This window comes from Leptidea sinapis, chromosome 3 (genome assembly GCF_905404315.1).
Source record: "Leptidea sinapis chromosome 3, ilLepSina1.1, whole genome shotgun sequence".
Taxonomy (NCBI): domain Eukaryota; kingdom Metazoa; phylum Arthropoda; class Insecta; order Lepidoptera; family Pieridae; genus Leptidea; species Leptidea sinapis.
The window spans coordinates 15,431,273-15,450,515 of NC_066267.1; the positions used below are offsets into that span (position 1 = coordinate 15,431,273).

Consider the following 19,243-nt stretch of genomic DNA (forward strand, 5'->3'; position numbering starts at 1 on the left):
TGATTGCTAATTTTGCATTTGGCATTGTCCGTTGCACAAAATTATTATTATAATCGTCCATACGTGCGAGGGGTCCTGTCCAATACGATGGTCCGGCCGAATCAAATCCGACGATCAATCAAATACGATATGCCAAGGATCTTACTAATATTTTTTTTTAGGGATTGCAACATAATAATGGAAATAACAAGAAATTACATTAGGTATTAGAATTGATTGTTATTGTTATTTTACAATAAATCTTTTTAGGTTTCTCACTATAATATTTTGAATAATTATGTCAAAAATGGTAGATAAGAAGGGAAACATTAAACTTAATGTCATTTGATTAATACCACAAGCAAATAACATCCCAAGCATCTTCTAATATTTAGAAATTGTTTAAAGCGCTTTGTCAAAAAATTGTGTAAGTTGATTTTATTTATAAACGAACACTCATTTCAATTAATTTAACAAGTTTGTCAAATTCATATTTTCTAAATGCGAGGCTATTATGTAGATTGGGAAAATAAATTATTGCGTTCATATCGTTAAAATAGAGTTATTTTGTGAAAGAATAAATCAAATTTGATTTCGGAGTGATAATGTATTTTAGTATTAGGTTAGCACCTACACAAAGCGTTAATATTTCGTAGTATTATTTTCTTGGTAACATTTTCAGATTTTTAGTAAATTTTATGTTATTATAGGTTTCCTTCCTACTCCTGTGCTACGCGATTACCATGCGTTGGGGAATTAATTAACTTAACCTTAGGTAAAGTAGTCAATTATTTTTAAAGTGAAACTTTTATTACATCGTTTCCAAGTTTTTCGTCTGTGTCTTGCATGTCGCGTGACGGTCGGGCGGCGCCTATAGTTATCAGCAGCTGACCGTGTAGTGTATATGTATAGACTATTACTCATTTGTGCCAGTGTTCCACGGTATTTTGTTTGTTTTTGTCAGTGTTTAATGTAAATGTTGTTTGTCAGTGTTAAATGTAAATGTTGTTATTAATTAAAGTAAATCTTTTATTTGCTTTTGGTAAACAATGACACAGCTAGTGAGTGTTTTAGTTAAATGTCTATAATGTAGAAAAGTTTCACAAATAAATTTAAAAAAAAGTTTCACTTTTACCGTTTTTTCATAAAACCTGTGTGGTTTTGATGTTGACATATAAACCGACATATTTGATGTTGCTTTATTTAAAAATGTAACAGTTGATGAAAATTCAATAGAAGTAATTCACGATCTAAACTCAGACCACCAGCCGGTCATTGTAAACCTAGGCTCGCCCGCTAACTACCAGCCACTCACTAGCACAGTGATCGACTGGCAACGGTTGGAGAAGGAACTCGAGACCACAACGTCCCAGCCCCTGGACTAAAAACATGACGTCATTGACCCGGGTGACGTTGCTCAGAGCGCTATTTCCTGTGTGACATCCCACATCCAAAGCAGGATGGAGGCCTGCTCCAGGCAGGTGCCTCCGATGCAACCGCATCGACTAATACCCCCACCACCAGAGGTCAGAGATCCGCTCACTGAGAAGCGCGGAGCTACTAGAGCATACTACATTCTAGAATAGGCGTCACCTTCGCTATCTACCGTGAGTGGTGAGGGAATGGATAGCGGAACTCCGTTGCGATCGTTGGGACCGCTTGCTCAGCGACCTCAAACCCACGCACGAGTCGTTCATTAAGTTGCCTCGCACGTTCAAACAGGAACCGCCTACAATAATGCCTCCTTTAGACAGACCGGGACCGCTGCTGATTCTCGATGACGAAGATAAGGCGGAGTACCTTGCCGACAGTCTGGTGAGTCAGTGCACCCCGAACGCAGCTACCGACCCAGCCCATGTGAACGAACTGAACTGTGAAGTTGAACGTCGCATCTCGCTTAGCCGATCAGGCAACCTAATACAACCCACCTCTAGCATAGAGGTGAAAACTATTATTAAGGAGCTTCACTCCAAAAAAGGCCACGGGGCCCGACACCATAAATAGCAGGATTCTCAAAATGCTGCCTCCCACTCTCATTAATTTATTAGTCACCATTTTTCAATACGTAAATATATTTTCCTGCTCTCCAAAAAAAACCAAGGATCATCATTTATAACATTTTAAAAAGCGTATTTAGTTTTGGAACACGAAAATTATCATTTGTTGAAATGGAACAGAATGTCACCGGATCTTTTCAGTGATAAGTATTCCAAGGGAGCTACTCTATCCAGTGCTGCACTGAACTGAACTTAAGCTGTTTTACAAATCATAACCATAACATAGCTATTATAAAGTGAATACTATAATCAAATAAAGAAAAAGTGATCCAATGAAAATAGTTCATCACACCTTCGAGTTGATACAGTATATATCATCATCATCTGATCGGTATCAGCGTGTAATCCATGAGTTCTCACGGTGACAATGCGTTGGGTATTTAATTACTTACAGTAAACGCATAGAAAACACGTAACTCTTGGATAAGTTACTTTACTAAGTTGGCAACGTGCACTGTGCTTCACCGGGGCGTCAAAAGAATAGGGGAGTCCCAAGGGTGTCGTAAGAGGCGACTAAGCACATTTTTTATTATTATTATTATTTATTTATACTATTAATCATTAACAGAAGGAATCTTAAGCTAACATAGCCCTGCAAAACTGTTCGGACATTTTTTCTGCAGAATCAAGTCTCTTAATACATTGATACTTATATGAACATTGATTTTATACGAGTGTAATCAAAAAATATTGATAACAATTACTGTATTGCTAAAATGTAATTTTAAGACAGTATTGGTAATAATAACTGTGTTTCGGACCAAAGGGCGCCGTAGCTAGTGGAATTACTGGGCAAATGAGACTTAACATCTTATGTCTCAGGGTAACGAGCGCAATTGTAGTGTCACTCATAATTTTTGGATTGTACAAGAACCCTGGGCGGCACTGTATTGTAATGGGCAGGGTGTATCAATTACCATCAGTTGAAGTTGAATGGTTGAAGACTCGTCCCATATTGGCATAAAAAATATATTTATTAAGTTTAGTTTTAAATTTTCGCTTACTAATTTCTAGTCAGTTGTCGTCAGGCAAGCTGTTTAATATGGTAGGAGCTTTTTTAAAGTTCTATCACCGTAGTAGTTATTGATTCTAGGTACTAGGAACTTACCAGTGGACATCAACCGAGTACCGGGATTATACATTAATAATTGGAGATTTTAGAAGAGGAAGAGTCCGTCTTAAAATATGACGTCAGCACGAACGAGCCAAACTCATCGAGACTAATTACCACACTCGCACAAAATACCGGCATGAAGTAGTGCCGAGGACTCGAGATCATTCCCCCAGTCTCACCACCAGAACATGTCAGCGGTACTCAAAGAGATTTTACCCCAGGGGCCAGGCTAAACCAGAGTCGGAAAATCCCTCCCCGAGCATTCTCGCTCGGGCCAACCGTCATATTCTGTGGCGGGCTATTGTTTTTCAGGTGTTACAGGAGACTGTGGGTAGCGGTGATCACTTAACATCAGTTGACACGTAAGCACGTTTGTCCTCCTCTTTCAAAATAAAAACTTCTTCATATATAATATTAACAGCAAATAGCATGTCCTTGTGTATTTTAGTGTCTCACCCTGTATATAAGTAATATATAAATCATGAAAATATAGATATAAATCAAAATAGATGTAAATCAAGTGGAGACTAAGCCTTAATATCGATATCGCATGCTCCTTTGGCCACTTAGCTTTTATTGTGTAGACGAAATTATTTAACAACTTATACAATAATAAAGTTAATCTATTATTTAACGACCATTTTATTTTATGTGCGGTCATTCGTTCTGTGCAATTTGTGTTGATACGAGTTAATACAATCAACTATAACATGTATTATTATATTTATTTCTATGGGTCAGCTAATTTAAGCGAAGTAATTATTCACACAAACGCATTTTTTTATACAGAATGCTAGGAAATTAATTGAATTAGGCGTAATTTTATTTTTAAGTGAGCCGATTCTGCATGTAGAGTAAAAAAAACTTAGAGGAATTAACATTTTAAATTATTACAAGAAAATATATCATCATCATCGTCATCATCATCAGCTGGAAGAAGACCACAGCTGGACAAAGGCATCCCCCAAAGATTTCCACGACTTTTAAAATATTTTTGTAAAAATAGTCTTGATTTATAATATATAATATAACATTTATTAAATATTCTTGAACCAAATAGGATTATCATTATGTTCGTTTTTTTCTTAATATTTAATATTATATTAATGAATTTTAGTATATTTTTTTAGCATTAATATTTGATATTAAAGGATGTTTAAACAATACTGCAAGAAAAGAGTATTTATATCAAGCAGTCATTGATAACATACAACTACAATAGAAATAAAAATAAAAGTCTAGACAGTTAGTTCGATATTCAAAAATTCAAATATATTATATAGCGCGTGTTCTACAGGTGCGCGTTGACCTAGTGGTCTGGCGGCAACACTCGCCGACCAACCAGCGACGCTCAGTGAAGCCGTGAATTTCAACGAAGGTGGACGTGAATATGCGGCAATCATGCGCGCAGTTTTCCGATCGTGAAATAACGTAGTGTGTTATATTTAATTCAAGTGGGGCCCGTTAGTGTTTTGTTTCGTTTAAAGTGACGTATGTACATCGAATGATAAATAAAACAGTTTTTTGTGTATCGCTGTTAAGTGTGGTTACAGTTGAAAAGTTATGAGACATTTTCAAAACTGTTTCAGTAATGTAAGTACCTAATTTGTTTTAATTACTCATGTAACATTTTATTAAAAAAATTAAAATTAGTATGCGTCATTCTAATTCAATTTTTTTTTATTCCAAATAGGTTTTTATATCACACCTTCATGCTTCAGACGGTCTGAAGTGGAACGAACGAAAATATGGTAATTAAAGAGCTTGAGGGTAATCCATATTTGTAGTATTGGCATTAATTAACTGCATGTCCTTTATTTATGGCAAAATGATTATAATAAGCGGTAATATTTTTAAAACCCATTAAACTTATTTAGGCACTAGGCCTATTTTTTTAAATCTAATTTCCTTCTGATATACCGGTAACATAAAGGCACATACTATAGAATATTTTTGCCATTTGATTTTTTGTTGTATTCGTTGTCTATCAACATGGAAATAAATATTATGAATTAATTCACTGATGCAGAATAATCCGGCCCTTGTTTTTTGATGGAAAATTCGTTCGCTATTTTCACATACAATTATTTGGCCGCAATTTAATATTCATATTTTTTCCACGAAGCAGGCAAGCGTATAATATAAAACCTACTTTTGTTGAATGTTGGCAGTTGTTTTTTTAAATGATATTTTACTCACTTGTCAGCTAAATCGAATGTTATCGAACTGAAAGGTACTGAACGAATAAAAGGGTGGTTTTTTATTTTCAGTTTCACGGAAATTATTACTGGGATTAGAGGGGTAGAGTTTGAAAAACCATACGCTAATCTAGAGGATTGTACTTTAAAATCTATAACACTTATCTAGAGTTATATTTTTACATAATATGTCAGCCATTCTTATTAATAACATAATAAAAATAAAAACTTTCTATTTATTGTTTTACCATCGTTACTTTTACAACTCTAATCCAGAATTAGACCATTATTAGCTACACTACCGAAAAGTGTAATTAAACATGATGTTTTTTAAAATCAACGGGTTCGAATCCTGGCCAGGAATACTAACTTTTCGCTAAAACAATTAAGTACTTTTCGCTATTCGTCATACTTTCGGACTTGGCGATTGACGCCCACTTAAAATCTGTAATCTGTATTCTGTTTGATAGCCTATACCCAAAACCGGGACGCTTCTGAACGCAGCCAAAATAGTATAAAATAAAATATTATAGGTAACGTAAAAGTCATAAGTTGTTGTAGGAACAAACCGTCCTTAAACATTTGAACATATATAACAACTATACCTAGATAATACTCTCTTTTATTAATCTGTAGGTACACTTTATTTTTTGAAAATACATTTTTGTATTTTATACTTACTCGTATTTATCAGTGAATCTGAACTTACCTGTGTTTCAAAAGAGTGAAATTGTGAAATTATGTTGATCAATATATTATTATTATTATTTACCCTCTCTACACTGAGAAATAGGTGCTCTTCTTCTTCCAAAACACACTTGGCAACCTTAATTCTAATTTTGTTCCATTCAGTGGCCGCCAATGGAAAATTAATCATTTTCTCATACTGTAAGCTGTCTTGAAGACCTAATACTACATTTTCCTTTTACACTGAGGGCTAAGTCAAGCCATAATCGTTTCATAGATAATCTCTTTATCATTGATAGCGTATTTTTATTTAATGCGTTTGAGTGACTCAATTTTTTTTTTATTATTTAAACAAATATAACAATAATGATATACTCTTCTGTCCCTATCTCGCAAAACAAAGAATAGAGCTACTATCTATGGCAAAACATAGATATGACTGTCTTAAACAAAAATATTAAAAACTTATAACTTGTTATTTGATCGAATAAGTTAGTTTTGATCATTATATTATTATTATTTATCCTCCCTACATTTAGAAATAGGTACTCTACTTCTTCCAAAAAACACTTGGCAATCTTTTTTCTAGGTAGGTATAGCCCCTAAAAGGCATAAAAGGCATATTATGAAAATTTATTCGCTTAGAATTATTTTTGATTGTCATTTCAAAATTCGAATATACTAGATACTACTACCGCTTCGGAAACAAATGGCGCTCTGAAAGTGGAGAAGCGGTGCAAGAAACTCTCCCAGTATTCTTTTTTTGAACTCTAATAAAATACAATAGTAATTACAGAACAATATTGTATATATTGTACTGTCATTACTATTGCTATAAAATAACTATAATCTATTCCCAGGCTATCCGATCACTTAGATATTAAGCTGTGGAGTAGAGGATTAATCATATAGCTATATTTAAATAAAACATTTAAATTTATAAATAGATAATGCTTGAGCAGTGACTGGGTATTTGTTATAAAAGTGTATTTTACCCTAAAAACTAGTGTTGTATCGATAGATAGAAAGATTGAAATATATTAATTATTTACCATAGGGAGTGACAATAGCATACCATATTGCAAAACCACTTGGTAAACGTTATGATGATCAGGTCGTAAAGGGGATTTTACATAGGGAAAAGAACTGACAGGAAACTACCAGCCCATCTTTCAAATCATTTAACAACTTATCCTATTTAATATAATATTATAAAATTTTAAGTGGCCTGCGCAGAACCAGACAATAACCATGCATCATTATCCTCTATATAATCTAGTATAATATAGTAAGCCTTGTTTGTCAAAGAAGTTTTTTAGTTCCCTATAACGTTGACGTCTGGCATTCGACAATCTTTTCGCAAGATAGTTTGTGAAATCTGCCGACTACATTAATCCGCAACAGAACGGCTCAGGAACCTTCAAGAAGAGTAAACTCCCTCCTCAAAGGCAGGTAACGCATCTCTTGATCTTTGGTATCGCAAATTTTTATGCTTTCGTATCATTTTTTATCACATAAACCCATTTCTCTCCTGTAACAATGATATGTGTAATACCTGACCCGACAGATTTTGTTCTGTCACTAATAAAAAAAGCTTGCGGGTCGGACTTCGAGGAATCCTTTTAAGCTAACCTCTACTCTGCGAAAGGAATATTCTTACCAAATTTTAAGTCTCTACTTCGCCTTATGGTTCCAGAAATATCGTGATTCAATACAGTGGTTTTATTAAGAACCTTTTAAAATAAGGAAACTCAAACATTTATACTAATCACACACGGACGAGTAAAAAAAGAAGGACTCCGCGCCCCGATATTGGCAAGTGAAGCACCGTTATGCTAGTGTGTGTGCGGTTACGTGGGATACTAGTTACACAATTTTTTCTCCCTTAATTATTCATATATGAGCACAAATACTTATATAGTATATTTTTTACACTTTTTCACAACGCACGACGGCATTTAATAAAATAATAAATTTTATTGAGACGCAAACTGATCTGTCACAGACGATGACAATTCTCATAATGGCCGCCTATCGGCCTGTAGGTAGTATAAGTGTGTGCGTGGAGCTATGTATTTACACGTTAATCGGCTTGTTTTGGTGCTAGTTATTTAAGGTTACACGGAGTCCTTATTTATTACTAGTCCGTGTAATCTCATGCTAAATGCATGGAAGTAAGGAAGAAATAAAAAAAATTTGGAATCTCTTTGGATTTTTAAAAAGTTATTGGTGTCATTGTACTACTAAGGTAAGGTTCTTTCGATAACAGTTTTTTGATATCTGTAATAGTTACGGAGTAATCGCCTGGTCAATATTAACGATTAACATTAATAACATCCTGTATAAATATAGACTAAAAACTAAATGAATCTTTATGATGGTGTAAGTATAATTTTAAATATACGTTTATTAGGTTAAACATTACTAGTGGGAGGCTCCTTTGCACCGGATGCCGGGTAGATTATGGGTACCACAACGGCGCCTATTTCTGCCGTCAAGCAGTAATGTGTAAGCATTACTGTGTTTCGGACTGTAGGACGCCGTAGCTAGTGAAATTACTGGGTAAATGAGACTTGACAATCTATGTCTCAAGGTGATGATGGGCAGGGCGTATCAATTACCATCAGCTGAACATCCTGCTCGTCTCGTCCCTTATTTTCATAAAAAAAAAACAAAACACGAAAGCAGATCGTTTGCCAACATTCAAGTAAATTGTATATGTCGCATTAATCTAGAAATACGTAGATTATTAATTATTTCGATCGAAGACTACAATGTCACTGTTCTTAAAATTGAAACGACCTAGATTTCTAATTTTGTTCCATATAGTGGCTGCCAGTGGAAAACTAATCATTTACTCATATTGAAACCTTTCTTCAAGACCTAATACTTTCTTTTTCCTTTTACAAGACCGGCCAGCGGGCTAAGTCAAGCCACAATCGTTTTATAGATAATCTCTGTAACATTGATAGCATATTTTTATTTAATACATTTAAGTGATTCAATTTCTATTATTTTCTTATTATATAAATAACGATAACAATATTGACGTACACTGAAAAGAAATTTGACAATGAATTTTTTGTATGAAAATAAGGTACGAGATGAGCAGGACATTCAGATGATGGTAATTGATACGCCCTGCTCATTACAATTCAGTGCCGCTCAGAATTTTTGGGTTTTTCAAGACAATTACAATTGCGCTCGTCACCTTGAGACGAAAGATGTTAAGTCTCATTTGCCCAATAATTTCACTAGCTACGGCGCCCTTCGGACCGCAACACAGTAATGTTTACACATCACTGCTTCACGGCAGAAATAAGCGCCGTTGTGGTACCCATAATCTAGCCGGCATCCTGTGCAAAGGAGCCTTCCACTGAAATACAGACAATATTTAAATAGACGTCTGTCCATATCTCGCAAAAGAAAAATTTGAGTAGAGCAACTACTACCTATGGTAAAAATAAGATATTACGTAATATTTTATTGCATGGCTATCTATGTCGAATCAGGAATACTAAAATGTTTATAATTTCTTGTTATTTGATTGATTAAGTTAGTTTGTAAGGTTCCGTAGCCAAATGGCAAAAAACGGAACCCTGATGGACTCGTCATGTCTGTCTGTCTGCCCGTCCGTATGTCACAACCACTTTTTTCCGAAATTATAAGAACTATATTGTTGAAACTTAGTAAGTAAAAATAGAAAAAAAAAACAATAAATTTTGGGGGTTCCCCATACTTAGAACTGAAACTCAAAAATTTTTTTTTTCATACGTATGGTATATCTAAAGGTAGGTCATCAAAAATGATAGTGACGTTACTAATATAATTTTTTTCTAAACTGAATAGTTTACGCGAGAGACACTTCCATTGGTAAAATGTGTGTCACCCCCTGTAACTTCTAAAATAAGATAATGATAAAACTTAGAAAAATATATGATATTAATTACCATGCAAACTTCCACCGAACGAGATCTAGTAAGTAGTTTTTTTTAATACGTCTTAAATTGTAAACCGCAAATTACCTTTCATTTAAACAACTGAAATATTATTATTATGATTATTAAAGAGCCCTTATATTATTGTACTTGTTGCTACATAAAGGGTTCCATGTAGGAGGCCTACTTGCACTTCCCCGCTTTTCATCATAAATTTTTTATTTTGTCGGAATACAATATGAATTAAAAAGTCGATATTTTATGATAACGTATCTCGCTTACAAAGCAAACGTAACACTCGTAGAATATGACGTAGAAATTAGAATAGGGGACCGCCTCGGCTCGGTAGGTGTCTCCCCGAGTGGGAATCTATTGTTTTTTTCTAAAACGCTAACCTAGACCTAACCTATATAGTTTTGCCTAGTTGATCACTTTACATATTATATTGTTATAAAAGATATTTATTGATCAAATCTTATCTAATACATAAAATTCTCGTGTCATGGTGTTAAACATTGAACTCCTCCGAAACGGCTTGACCGATTCTCATGAAATTTTGAGTGCATATTGGGTAGGTCTGAGAATCGGACAACATCTATTTTCCATCCCCCTAAATGTTAAGGGTGGTCCACACGATTTTTTTTTAATTTTTTTGTAATTTTTTTTAAATTTTTTTGATTATGAGTCAGCATTAAAAAATACATACAACTTCAAATTTTCACCCATCTACGATCAACAGTTACTTTTTTATCGCGATTTTAATATCGGCAATACAACGTTTGCTGGGTCAGCTAGTAACTATATATACAATACTATGATAGAACAATGAACCTAAAACTAAAAACTTTAAAAAATATAATGTATCTACTAACTAGAATATATTATTAAAAGGAGTCCCTTTTGGCAAGGTTCCGAAGATACTGGAAGCGTTACCCCTTTGAATAGCTAGACTGTCTTCTTTGTCCGAAGTAGCTGCCAACTCTTCGGTATATATCTGATATTTCCTTAAAATGCCTTATAGCGCTAGGATCCCACGGACATAGGGTCTCGACACCGAATGGGACAAAATTATATTCGATGCCTAGACTCCTGTATTTCCCCTTCATTGTATTGTTATTGAAATTATTTGTAAAACGATGAAAATGTAAATCTTGATTTAAAAGACTGGCAACGAGTTTCTTGCTACTTCTTCACATTAGCTCAACATTTGACGAAGTGGCGGTAGATTTAATATGAAAATTTTTGTTTGACATTCATAAGTGTCATTTCAATGATTTACATGTATAAAGTGATTTTCATTGGATTTTATTTGATACATAAATCGACTTAGGTAAGTATTCAGTCAAAATGCGAGTTAAACATAATAATATAATGAGAATTCACAGCAGATTATGTTCTAATCAAATCTAAATAATAAAGTAAATCCTATGTGTTCAGTCAAAATAACCTTTAATATTTATTCAATTTAGACAGTGATACTTTATGTCAAAACGTGTCTACTTAATCTGTGTTCTCTTTCTTCATCTTTTCGTAGCATGTGGGCCGCATCTTTGATATACCAATTAAGTTAATTTTGGTATAAATCAATATATCAATTTTTTAAACCATACAAGTTTCATTCAAGTCTTCTCACCGCGTAAGGCAGGAAGGGAAAAGGTCAAGAGGTCATTACGTTAACAGTATTGATAATGTATAATAATGTGTTGCATTTTTTCTTATTTATTTATTTGGGACATTTTAATATATTAATAAAAATGAAATTAAAAATATCCGCAGTTTAAATAATCTATACACATATAACAGAAATGCACAGCATTGACCAACATCAAGTATACAGCATGTCCCAAAGTTATGGGACATGAAGGGAAAGTTACAATACTATGTTACTTGAGAAGAGTTATTAGTTTTGGCCATTCTTTCGATTGGCATCATAAAAGTAGGGTTTATTTTATTTAATTCGGTTCGATTCCCAGACGAGGCAAGTAATTTTTAGAAAATCTTTGAATGCAGAATTACTAACTTTTAAAAATAACATAAAGTCTTCTTTGAGTATAATAGCCTATCTTCGGTATTTAAGGTACTTTCCCTTCATAACTTTGGGACAACCTGTATAATAAGATATTTACAATTAAATACAAACTAAAGTTACAGTGATAGTAAGTAGTTTGACTTACGTAAGTATTTTATTTTTAAGTGAGCCAAAACAATTGTTGAATATCTTAATTTAAGTATTTGCTTACGAGCATATTGTATTGTCGACCAGATCTGATAATTGGAGAGTTGAATCTCAAATTAGATTTTAAAAGTGGGCCTGTTAAATAAGGTATTTTGAATAGGTTTGCGCGAAAATCGAGAAAATGCGGTCGGAGATGTTACATGAAGTATTTTTGAATGTTATTCCGGCTAGATTATAGATACCACAACGGCGCCTATTTCTGCCGTGAAGTAGTAATGTGTAAATATTATTGTGTTTCGGTCTGAAGGGCGCCGTAGCTAGTGAAATTACTGAGCAAATGAGACTTAACCTCTTATGTCTCAAGGTGACGAGCGCAATTGTAGTCTGTCTAATCCTGAGTGGCATAGCATTGTTATGGGTAAGGCGTATCAATTATCATCAGCTGAAAGTCCTGCTCGTCCTTTACTGTCATAAAAAAAAATTATTGAGTAGTTTGCATAAAACATATTTTTGGAGGAGTCATCTAATGTTTAGTGATCACCTTATTAATTACATTCTTGCAACACTAGAGGCATCACAGGACTGTAGCCAGCCTTTTATGAAAGTAGTCATGTCGTATCATCCTCGAAACTTGGTACAAGGAAGCTCATTCCACAGGCTTTACGTGGTAGAAAGTTTCTAGATATTCCATCTGAAGAGAAATGCCACTTCACTAGATGGTGAGGCTGATTTATAACACAGTTTATGGCATGTCGCTTAGTTATGGAATGTTCCCTCCCGATATTTTTCTTTACCGTAAGAGCGATTAAGGAGGTCCTTTCCTATCAATCGTCATCGCAAACAAAGTCGAAAATCATGTTCTTTCATCCAACGCATACCGCCTGTTGACGACGAGCAAGAGGGAGTGATAAAAATGGACAAAAGATATTGAGCTGATTTCAAAAAACTTCTTACAGGAAATAATTGTTTTTCAATAATCCTTACAAATTTGTGAAATAAATGTTTATCCTATAGAATCTTTCATGCGTGAAGTTCCTATCGCAATAATTCCTAATATATATTTTATATATCATTATTAAATTAATTATACATTATACACTTACATTGAACCACAATATTATCATCAGCTCCACGTCTACGTCCTAAGACCTACGTACTGTAGCGCGTGAGTCCTCCCTCACACGCAGGTACGTTGTAGAATCAAACAATCTAATACTCTCAAATGCATTATATTCATTTTATAACTGAATACATCTTAAATTATATTTTATATTGAGCCGAAGGCCGACCGTTCTTACTTTACTTCATTCTCTAATCTGTATTAGTCGATTCTGTTCTTCTTCGCGTCACTCGAATCTCTTTTAAATTATATATTTAATGTTTACGGTCAACCGCATAACATTGAGTTCTTATATGCGGATAAGAACTCCTTGTTACAGTACCTTGGACAAATAAACCAGTTCGTCAGGTCCAATTTTCTAATTTTCCGTATAATGTTCTCGTCCCAAATACCATAGTGTCTTAAGACGAAGGCCACCACTGGCTGCGTTCCATTGCCAGCAATGGCTTACGGAACGCAGACGAGGTAGATTAGTATGGGCCTTTTAATGACAAAACTAATGGTTTCTCAGAGGGTAATGGAGAGGGCTATACTTAGAGTTTCCCTGCGAGATCGAATCGGAAGTTAGGAGAGCCATCAAAGAACAAAAGTCACATAGCCCGAATGATTGCGATACTGAAGTGGCAGTGGGGAGGGCACATATCTCGACGAATTGATGGCCGTTGGGGCAGTAAAGTCCTCGAATGGCAACCACGTACCGGAAGACGCAGTGTTGGTAAGCCTCCTATAAGATGGACCGATGGTCTGGTCAAGATCGCCGGAATAGGTTGGATGAAGGCAGCGCAGGACCGAAAGTCATGGCGATCTTTGAAGGAGGCCTTAAACGTTAACCAGTTGAAATTTGTTTTAAGTTTCCTAGCCTTGGTCAAAAGTCAAATAACGTAAGAGTATAATAAGATATAGAAGCGTTTTTTTTTTGAATAACCATGATTTTATTGCAAAAAAAAACGCTTAAACTAATTTTCCTACGTGAAAAAAGTAGTTAATAAGTACTGCCTAATTTATTATCAAAGTATTTTATATAGTTATGTTAAATTAAATGTATCGTATGTGATAAGTGTTATTTATGCTATAAATAAAACAATTTACAAAGTAGTTAGCAATAACAAATAACTATGTATGATAATAATGACAAAATTTCCGCGACAGAATTGCCGCGATATGTAAATAAAAAGATGTTTATCATACAATATTATTTCATTTGCGCCATTGTTTTTGCCGTGTTAACGTCAGTGTAAATTAAGCATTCATGTCGATGGGGTTAATTGCTTGAATATTTTCTTGAGACTTGAAATGTTTTGTCGTAAATCTTGTCACATTGACAAGGGAGCGCTCCTCGTCTTTCAGATATCTACGTACCTGTATTTTAATGCGCATTATTATTTACAATATTTTTTTATACCAATCCGGAACGAGACAAGCAGGACGTTTAACTGATGTTAATTGATACGCACTGTGCTTTACAATGCAGTGCCGCTCTGGATTTTAAAAAAAAACAAAAACTCTGAGTGGCACTACAGTTGCGCTAGTCTCCTTGAGACGTAAGACGTTAAGTCTCATTTGCCCAGTAATTTCACTAGCTACAGCGCCCTTCAGACCGAAACACAGTAATGCTTACACATTACTGCTTCACGGCGGAAATAGGCGTCGTTGTGGTACCCGTAATCTAGCCGGCAAGGGAGCCTCCGCTGGTAATTTCATAATTTCCCTTTAATTCTAAAATGATACTTTTTTTTCGGCGACACATAATATCAGTCAAGTGGCTAGTGACCCTACCTGTGCTACACGTCCCGGGTTCGAAACCTGGTAGGTGCAAAGATATATAATATGATGAATATGGATGTCACATCAATGATCATGAACCTAAACAACTGGGCGGGTAATAGCAGTATAAAAATCCAAAATGGCGGTTTTCAAGATGGCTGCTATACGAATTAAAAGAAACGTCTTTAAAAATACATAGTGTCAAATCTTGTACAATGATACGGAACCCTTCAAGTGCGTCCGACTCCTACTTAACAGATTTTATTATTTATCGAAGAAATTTAGTTGCGGGGTGACGTGTTTCTGCCTTTAAATTATTTCTTACATCGGAGGGCCTACCATCAACTTTTAATAAGCGATGCGAATCCGATGCAGTTCAGTTTAGGCACCCAAACTGAATCATTAAAATTCGTACCATGAAGTGCCTTTTACTGAATGGCGTTTGGATCGCTTATGAAGAATGAACGAAATAAAATTGCGTTTCGAAACTTAAAATGATATGATTTTAGCGGTTTTTTTGCGTAGAAAATACTAAAAGAATATTTTAAAATTGCGCTTTATAGCGTCAAATTATAAGCCATTAAGCCTTTTTTGTACTTATTAAATAATAGTAATATAAAAAAATATACTTCTTTGAATTCCAATTAAATGTTTGCTTAGGTGTTTTCGTAAAAATAACGAGTTATGAACGCACCTCCATTGATATTTGATTTGACAGGACCACAGAGTACATTTTTTTTAATTCGTTCTTGTGAACAGGCTATAGTCCGGGCCCTTACTGCCTCGTCTGTAGTATTTTCATTTTTGGTATTTATTTTCAGTATTTTGTTTTACAAAAAAGTCTAGTAAAGTATTCTCATCTCATCTTTAATCAATAATATTTTTCTTTTCTATGTTTTCAGTATTTTTTAAAAGTTATTAACAACACGGTTCACTTTCTTCTAAGGAAGTTGCAACTTTTTTCGAATCGGTCACTTTGACAAATAAGCTATCCAGTTTAGGTTGAAATAACACCTCTTGGTACGAATGAATGAACGAACTAAATAAGTTTGCGATTCAGTTGATATCATTTTTGACATTCAATTGACATCATTGCGATTTAATCAGTTTATTTGACGTCACCCTAAATTAGATAGCTCTAATCACGTCGTGGTACGAAATAGCAAAGCATTTCATTTTAGGTTGTCAATTGAATCGCAATAAGAGTTCATGGTAGGCCCGCAGTATGGTTATATTAGTAGTAAATTTGACTGTACAAATTAAATTGATAGATCACGTGGCCGATCCTCAGAACTATGGAATTACCAGTTTAAAGGCGAAGAACCTTCCCGAAAGTTTTATGATATGGTAAGGAATCCGATGCAATGGAAAATATGGAATAGATTGTGGCGGCGACGTGGAACGGGTCCGTCCTTTACTAAAATATGGTCGAGGGAGGTGATGGTTGTTCCATGCGTCATGCTCGTAACGGGTGCTACTTTTGGCGGCTGGATGATCCTGTTACCGGGTAGTCTGCTTCATGTTTTCTTTCTATTGTACTCAATAACTCTTGTGTTTTTTACTTATTTATTTTTTGGCTTACTCGTGTAAGGCATTTAGTATTTGACGTTTGAGTATTTTTGTTGTATCACTGCATATATTGTAATTGAAAAGATTTGTAAATTCAATTGAAAATACGAAATTGTTTTGAAAAGATCAACCTTAGAGTTTCTTGCATCTAAGTAAATCTGAATGAGCTGTATAAAAAAATTATATTTCAAGTGTAATGTGATTTACATATGAAATAAAATATTTTTTATTTGAATTTATTTGATGGTAGACGTACTTTCGTGCCTGGATCTTCAGTCATGGTAAATCTATTGTCATTCTCTGCACGTCACAATATACATCAATCTTGCAGAATTTTTCATTGTGCTACGACGGGTTATAACTCAAAGCAGACACTTATGTAAATAGAAGTATTATTCAAATATTCCATTAAAATATTTATCGACAATGTGAAGGACAAACGCAGTATAAATTATTCATAGACGTTCAAGCTACGTTCGAGCGTTTTGTCAAAATTCACCCGTTCCAACTTATTGGACGAAACAAGTTTTAATTGCTTTTGTGTTTCGTGCATTATTTGCACGTGATAGTTTTTATCACGTTTTTATACGCTCTATAATAGCTTCCACTTTATCTGTGAATCTATGAATTTACATTGCTGAATAGATACATGTGATTTTTCAATGAATTGACGTTCTACAACCAAATATACTCCGAATCGCCTGTTAAAAAGTCGTCAAAAATGTCCGAGCGGCGTTGTTTTCATGTATGTATATAAACTTATACAGATAACATTAAAACATTCAATTAATTAACACCTTATTTCGTGGCATTTATGTTCGAAGTCGCGGACGCGAACACGAAGCACTAATTATTTAGCAAAATGGTTAAAACTCTCCATCTTTCATGAGTTTAGATATGCTGTTATTTGGATAGTTTTTCACTGAACACTTTGTCATTGCGTGGCGTTGTGATCAAAGCGCCGTCGCTACATAACTTTGCCTTATAGACGCGCAGGCAGAGTTCAGACAACTATTGAGCGAGATTGTGAGTCTAGTTGTTTATTGTACGTCAATGATTGAAAAGTTAGTGTAATGTTAGGTCTCATTGACCAAATAATTTCAGTAGCTACGCCGTTTTTCAAACTGAATTCCTGCTTGCACATTACTGCTTCCCTCTCGCCACCACCTCACCTCTCATCAGCCACCCTCGCTCTAAAAATGTTGTGCAGTCAAACTTCAATATTTAAATCATGTCAATCTATTTCGACTAACGCAAGTATAATACAATTAGGAAATAAGATCAATAAGGGTTTTTAAGCTTCTAAGAATAAATTTCAAACAACACAAAGACTAATATTCGAATAGAAATCGGGCAGAGTAACGTACTAACTAATCAACGGTTGCAGGTTTTTTTTTTTTGAGAGGAGGAAATACTGTTACGTATTTACGCCCCGGAACGGGGCGTAATATGACGGACTCGAGTGTCCGCGTAAGCGGACACCCCATACCGACGTTAGCCCTGGCTTTTACAGCGAAGTAGGACGTGGGCCGTGGAGGCCACAAAGACTACGCAACAACAGTCGCGGGGCGTCTCCTAAGAAGACTCGAACCTCGGATCGGCGCGGCTGTGTGCTTGTGGGAAGGAGAGAGAATGAAAATGAAGATGAAAGATGGTGGGGAGAGGTGACGTCACGTCTTGAAAATTTTCTTATGTTTCTAAGAATACATTTATTTAAATAAATACTTTAAAAAGTATTATCACATTATAAATTTGTTGAAATAAATCATTTTTATCGATTAATGTTAGATATGGATGGATTCCACAATTCATGATCGAATTAAAACAAGTCATTTAAATAGATTTTAATTATAATGATATAATGAATTACCGATAGCAAAAATTTACAAACTTATTAGGACCAATACAATATTTTCATTGTTGTATCGTAGGTTAACCAGTTTATTTTTTTTTTAAACTTTTATTGCGCTTTGCTCATTTTTATATCTATAAAAATTTCTTGTTTGTTGTTTGTGTGCGATGAACTCCCAAACTACTGAACGGATTAAAATCAAATTTTGCTCACTGTGTGCAGCACATACTCAGCAGTCCTGCTGTGACATTATTTTATTTCAAGAAAAGTGAACAATGAAATAATTATTGTAATGTGTCTATTTCTTCACAAAATAACAACTAGTTGTTAATCTAGTCGGTTTCACAATTTATAAGGTTTCTTGTAACTACTTTAAATATTAATGTGTTACTGTTGGTTGATTATACTAAATAAAATAAAATTCACATCTCTGAAATACTACTAAACTGAAATCTTATAAATACATTATCAGTGAGTAACATGGCTGTTTTACTAAAAAACAGAAACATATACGAAAAGTGGGTCTCTGAGATTATTGCCATAACATAACTTAATAATAAGGGACAAAACGATAAGGGTATTCAGCTGATGGTAATTGATACGCCCTACCCATTACAATGCGCTGCGGCTCAGGATTCTTGAAAAACCCAAAAATTCTGAGCGGTGAGACATAAGATATTAAGACTCATTTGCCCAGTAATTTCACTAGCTACGGCGCTCTTCAGACCCAAAACACTGTTATGTTTACACATTACTGCTTTACGGCAGAAATAGGCGCCGTTGTGGTAC

At 34.6% G+C, this 19,243-nt stretch overlaps 1 protein-coding gene across 3 annotated transcripts in view; it reads left to right on the forward strand.

Annotated features, from left to right (window-relative positions):
- Positions 1-4,518: 4,518 nt before the first annotated feature.
- LOC126979362 (5-hydroxytryptamine receptor 1-like) overlaps positions 4,519-19,243 on the forward strand; it is a 161,966-nt gene continuing 147,241 nt past the window's right edge. For all 3 annotated transcript variants that reach the window (XM_050828600.1, XM_050828602.1, XM_050828601.1), the window contains exon 1: positions 4,519-4,743. The gene's annotated coding sequence lies outside the window, so the exon portion shown is untranslated. The remainder of the gene's footprint in view (positions 4,744-19,243) is intronic.